Genomic DNA, 6,835 nt, shown 5'->3' with positions numbered 1-6,835 from the left:
CGCTCGGAGAGCATTAGCAGGGAGAGCGCCGTGGGGATCAGGAGGAGGAGCAGCACGGACCGCCCCGTCGCCATCGCGCCGGAGTTTGGGTTTTCCCCTCTTCCGTTCGTCAAACCTTAGCTGCAGAGTGCAGAGTGCCGACCATTAGTTCGAGTTTCTAGAAGGAAGTGTTTTAGATAGGCCTTCGCTTTTTGGATGGGCTTGCCTGCTCCGCTTTTTTTTTTCAAATTCATAAACTTTTTCATATCCATAAACTTTTTAAAATGCACAATTTTTTTAGATCATATCTTTTGAATATCTGAAATTTTCAAATCCCATGAACTTTTCTTTAAACTCTTGAAGTTTTTATGGAGTTTGCGAACTTTTATCAAATCTACATGCTTTTTTTGAACCTATGATTTTTTTAATTCAGAAACTTTTTCAAATTCTTGAACATTTTTTATTCCTGATTATTATTATTTTCAAAATTTTGCATTTTCATCAAAAAGTCAACAGTCGATTGATTAACTGCGAACCGACCGACCAAGAACCAGTATGTTGTGAGCAAGCTGCTCGACTTGTTGTTGGGCCGGCCCACTGACCGGGGCACATGAGCGCCGACTCCTTACTCAGCGCAAAATGCGCTAGTTAGAAGCAACCCTAAAAGTAACCGAACGGGAACACCCAAAGCAAGAAGATGAAACTTGATGGGTCAGGTTTGCAGACCGAGCATCAAGCGCCGGACCAGTTATCGAGAAGACAAAATAATCAATTTGTAAAGTAGTGACCCATTTTTTTTGCCCAGATTGGTTCACGTTGGGTGGCGCCGTGGAAGGGAGATCCGGAGCGTTGGGCAGATAGATTAGCCGGCTTGCGAGATCAAATCACTTTGGAAGGCCCCTAGGTGGCAGTTTTACTATTTTGTAATGCAATGGTATGTGTGCACGCCCCAAAGAATCTATCAAGCCTACGCAAGAGAGAAGAATCATATCATGAGGAGAGGAGCATGCTGGCGTATTGGGGGTGATGTAGATCCTGGCCTTGTGCTCCCTCGGCATCTTGCTCAGCCCTCCCGATTCGGGTTCCCTTGTGCTCTTCATCTTTGCATCTTGAGCTTGCAACTGGAGGCTCATGTGTAAAGTATTAATTACCTAGAGGCAATCACTCGATGTTCTGCCTCATCAGCTGTTAAGGTCTGTCACTAACACAAGCGCTTCGCGGCACACAATCCATAAGAAGGGATGTTATATGTTTAGCAGTAGTTTTGGTTCTGTGCATCACGATGATGCAAAGGCTAGGGTTCATCCTTTTCAATAAAAAAGATGGCTAGCGGTAATACTCATGGCCCAATACAAACGTCCAAATAGGCCTTAGGTTTTAGTTTTCCGCCTGAAGCCTGGTCCAAAAGCCTAGAAAACCACGAAATGATTGGCTTTGAAATTTTAAATGAAAATATGTATATTCTTAAATTATTAAAAGAACAACGTTGCTAATAACACAAAAGCTCAAATTCAGAGGTCGTAATTTCACTCTGCCACAGATTTTGGTTTGTAGTAAGAAACCCTTGTTTTTGAGGAAGTGGTTCACAAATAAGCTTTGTTAATAGCAAAACTGGCCTCTAAGGCCCATGTAAATGTTCCATGTAGACAATGTGACACACCAGTTCCCTCGCATATGTTGAGCCAAACCACTTCCCTATCGCCCTTGTGATTTGAATCACTTCTCTCTCTGCCCCAAGAGTCAGCACACAATGAAGTTGTCGAAGAAAACTTGGAGATGAAGCAAGGCAACATCGACTGCCAACTGTAATGGTGACTGTTTGAGACTTGCAGATGGGACACGACATGACATGCCCCTCTCCTCCCTCTTTAGGCAATGGCGATGAAGACTAAAATTTGGCACCGAATTGAAGTGTCGTTGGCCATGCCTCAGAGGTGACTGCGACGACAATGCATTGGAACAAGGTTGATTCACATACACATAATTTCCCTATTCTTATGCTTTGCTCAGAACCCGTCCAAAATAACAGGTTCAGTTGTTTCATTCTTGTCTTAGCTCTACAACTTTTAGCCACCCGATGCCCATTGGGTGTCTTTTCTCAAACAAAAAAAACTTCCGGCCTCCAGCTCCTAGCTAGCTATGAACGCGGCAGTCAGCTCCGAGTAGTGGTCATCGTAGCATCGAGTTGACATCCAAGGCATGGACATTTGTAATCACGGTGCAGACACATCAAGCCATGGCTGTCATAGTGGACGCTTGAAACATGCCAAGTGTGTCCACTGCATGGAAGGAAATGGAGGGGGCATCTTGAAGGGCCCAGTTGTCATCGCTGTCATGGACAGGTGGCAAGGTGGGGCGGGGCCTACAATCACCATCGTAATTTGTTATTGCCACCGTGAAGTTGCATGTCCTTGTTGTTAGCATCGAGGCAGTGGTGGGGGGGGGCATGACAGACGCCCTAGTCATAGTTGGTGAGGGCATGGGCGGGAGCTCAGAGGATTCGTCGCAGTTGGTGAGAGCCTGGGTAAGAGCTCAAAGAATTCGTTACGGTTGGCTACCGCCATCGTCGCCTCACTTCACTACCAAGTTGCCCAAGTTGGAGTTGTTGGTGCCATTGTGAGAGGGTTGGTGAAGCTCAAGGATAGCTAACTAATCCAACTCAACCTAGTTGCACATCGTTTGTGGTGTGTTGTTTGCCACGTCTGATGTGTGGGCCCCGAGAGTCAGTTTTGCTATTAACATGGCTTAGATGCATATGTGAATTATTTGTGAATCACTACCTCAAAATATGGGGTTCCTTGTTGCAAACCCTAAAAGTTGCGGTACAATGAAATTATGACCCCCTAAAGTTGTGGTTTTGCATTGTTTGCTCTATTTTTAAGCCAATACAGAAAAGTATTCAGTCCAGTGCCTTATATGGCTTTTTCTACGAGAAGTGCATTACATGCCTTTTGGTAGCATATTGCTGCTGCTTGTCGTGCTCCAATTCAAACAAACAAGCGATATTTAAATTAGTGCCCCTGGTTCCTTAGTTGTGCTCACTTTTCCCCACGCTTCAAACTTTTGCTCACTTTCCCCCTCTTCCTTAGCTGAAACTCTCACAAATGCTCATAACGGGCGTTTGCCGTCTTGACCGTCCATTGACCGTTAATTGCTGACGAGTGGGGCCGAGTCTTCATCTGACCGTTGCTTGCTGATGGGTGGGACCGCAAGGAGACATGTTTTGGGCAGCTTGTCTGAATCTGAAACAAATCTAGACAGGCCGCACCGCATCGCGCCGCCCCACCCCCTTCGCAGGTGTCGTGCCGCCTCCACCGCAGTTGTTTCCTCCACCCTATGCCCTATTCCGTTCGTCGGTGACGTCGTGTCTCCGCCAGATATAGCCCACCTCCCCATCTGGGATTACATAGGGTTGTTGAGTGAGGACACCAGAAAGGCAATCGACCATGGAGAGGATTGGGTCGAATCCACGACAGATAATTCATGGATTAAACCTGGGTAAGCATCGTTTCCTCTCGAACTGACGTTCTAAGTCGTATTGTAGGCTGTATTTGACTTCTGTTTGCTTGAATCATTCGAATTTTTGCTCGATTTTACCCGGCTAACTGAAGCCTTTGTTTCAACAAAATAGGATTGATCCCGCGCTGGCTTTCCGGTTGGCGATTAGAATGGAAACTAGTGTGCTGCGTGGTACTAAACCGCATTTGATTTCATCATTTTTCTATCCCAAAGTGGTAGAAACCAGCATATATTTCAAAGATTTGCGAGCTGAGCTCCGAAACACCTATCCCTGGAGTGGTGCCGATGTTGTTGAACTGAATTACTTCAGCAGTGACGAGCAAAGTTTTCTCCCACTAACTTGCGATGATCATATGCCATTGCTTTTTGCTGGGATTGCTGGCTGCCGATTCGGTAAACTCCAAATCGATGTGCTTCAGGCACGCGCAGAACGGGCGAAGGGGAAGGGAGTTCAGACATCGTCTATCTGTGCTAATAGCCAGCACCCCGACACTCCTTGTAGGTCGACACCAAGTAAAGAAAGTGGTTCATGGAGCCACAACATGCATGCTGCCAATTCTGGTTCCAATTCAACTACTGCTTCTCGTGTACCTTCTACAGTTGGTGTAGAAGAAGATGTAGAACCTGACGAGGCAGTGCCTACAAATGATGATGAAGACGAGGTGATGTTTCCTGAACTGGTCGATGTAGCCAGTCGGCAAGCAGTGGATGATGAATATATGGAGGAGCCCATCAGCTAAGCTAGGTTTGATGACACTGACGATGAAGAGAAGGTGGAGAACATGGACAGCTTAATCGAGGATGAGTACGATGGTGATGATATGCCAACAATTGAGTGGAACAGGGAAAAACCCGAGCTTAGTGTAGGTACCATTTTCCAATCAATGGTGGACTGTCGGAATGCAGTGATAACATGGTGCATTATATCTAAAAACACCTATAAGATTAAAAGGAATGAGCCAGCAAGGTTCACAGTTTTTGTCCATATCCTAGGTGTAGGTGGAAGTTGCATGCATCTCGTATGAGAAAGAGCAAATGTATTCAGGTAATCCAAGTTCAGTTAGTAATTTAGTTTCAGATCATTGAGTAAGGTTTCTTAACTGTTTTTTACCCTTTTATTTTGTTCAGATAAAGAAAAACCCACACAAGCACACCTGTCCACCTGCAGGGGAGGGGGGAAGGACAAAACCAAGCTAGCAAAAACTAGGTGGGTGGCAGATGCTATATTGGATTGGCTGAGAGAAGAACCTGGACTTGGTCCAACAACACTCGGGAAGCTTTTTGAGAAGTACAAGATAGAAATTCCTTACATGAGAATTTTCAATGCTAGGGAAAAGGCTCTTGACAGAATTAATGGCCAATGGAATGACAGTTTTCAGCTGCTTTACACTTTCAAAGTAGAAGTGGAGATGGCAAGTCCAGGGAGTGTTGTAGATATTGACAAGCATACAGTTCCATTCAAAATAAAAGGGAAGTCATTTGAGAAGGAGTGCTTTAGAAGGGCTTTTTTTGTTTCAAGGCTTGCTGGCAGGGGTTTCTAGATGGTTGCAGGCCCTATTTGGCTGTAGATGCTACACATTTGACTAGAAAATGGAGAGGACAACTATTAGCAGCTTCTACAGTTGATTGACACAACTGGCTATTCCCAATTGCATTTGGTGTGGTGGAAGCAGAGTCTGAGGAAAGTTGGGTCTGGTTTCTGCAGCAGTTGCGCAACATTATAGGCACACCCCCAGGTTTAGCTATACACACAGATGTTTGCAAGGGTTTAGAGAGTGCAGTAGAAATTGTATTCCCTGGAGTTGTCGGAGTAATGGGCCACGGGTAGCCTCACCCGGGTCCCTGGATATAACAAAACTTTGGGCCGGCTTCGTCCCGCAATGACCCCAGCCAAAAGCTCCGCCCTCCGGGGGCCGGCTGGCTCAGAGGCCGGCCACCGGAGGACGGCCAAGCACCAGAAGATGGCACTGGGAGCGGCCGGCTCCAGTAAACCAGCTCCCAAAGAGGGCGGCTACCCGACGCCCTCAGAATCTGGGCCCATATCAAGAGTACAAGATAGAGCGTGGCTACAGTGAAGCCCCTCGCCCCCGAATCCCGGGATGGGCATGGCTACAGTGCCCCGTACAGGCGGAGATCTCCGCACGGCGTGCCACTGTGCCACTTCCCCCCTGACGTCACTCCGAACAGGCGGAACCCTGTTCCCGATGATGACCTGTCGGTATGGCCCGCCGGCCGCGGGCCCAATCGGGCAGTGACCCTGCAGAAGACGGCGGAAACCCAACCAATCGGACTTGGGGAGGGCCGGCCTCCAGCAGGCGGCCGTCCCTCGCCCCGAGGCAAGCATGCCATTAACCTGAGGAGACCAGGTGTGGCTACAGTGATCTCCCGCCAGGCGGCGGGACTGTAGCCACGCTGAGATGACCAAGCGCTCGTCATTAGCGGCACGGCTATAGTGAGCAGCCACCAACCAGTTGGTAGGGTCCACCACGCGGCGGGCCCCAGTAGTCAGCGGAGAAGCCGAAGGCCGGAGACACATACGGCCGGGCCCAGCGCCCGGTCGGATTACAATTGTACCCCTGGGGGGTAGGCCTATATAAACCCCCCAGGGCACCCATGCAAAGGGTTCCCACTCTGATAGAACTAGCCACTTCCTTAGAGCAGGAGAGAGCTAGCCCTGCCTTATCCTACCTCTAGACACAGCTCAAGGAGCACCTTGTATCACTAGTGCCTTAGTGATCATGCGGAGACCCCGCAGAGCAGGAGTATGGGTATTATCTCCACGGAGAGCCCCCAACCTGGGTAAAGTTCGCTAGCGTACGTGTCTACGCCTTATCCCGCTTCTAGGCACCGGCGACGTTCTACTCGCTCCCACCATGATAAGCCATCCGTTGGCATATGTCGCACCCAACCCCTGACATTTGGCGCCCACCGTGGGGCGAGGTGCACCATCTCCCGAAGACCTGCTCTGGACGGGAACCCTGTTCCTTCCTGGCGAGCGAAGCCAGCCCAGCACGCCTGACGGCGCCGGTCTCGACGCGCTGCACGGTGCGGAGATCGCCTGCGCGGCGAGCTGCCTCACTGAACTCGTTGGCGAGATCAACCTCTCCGACGATCCGACCTCCAACGCGGGCACCGGCGGCCCCGAGAGCCGCCTCGTCAGCCTCCTCGACCAGCTCCATGTCACCAGCGAGCCTGCTGTGGACCTGGAGTCTGTTGGCTCCACCGATCCAATGATCGTTGACTTCGACACGGCGTCGTTTGACGCATTCCCCACCAACGCGGTGGTCTACGACGAGCCGCCTCCATGCGAGCACAGCAGTGGGAGCACCGTCACGGA

This window comes from Triticum dicoccoides, chromosome 1B, assembly GCF_002162155.2.
Source record: "Triticum dicoccoides isolate Atlit2015 ecotype Zavitan chromosome 1B, WEW_v2.0, whole genome shotgun sequence".
Taxonomy (NCBI): domain Eukaryota; kingdom Viridiplantae; phylum Streptophyta; class Magnoliopsida; order Poales; family Poaceae; genus Triticum; species Triticum dicoccoides.
Note: the sequence above shows the minus strand (reverse complement) of the source record.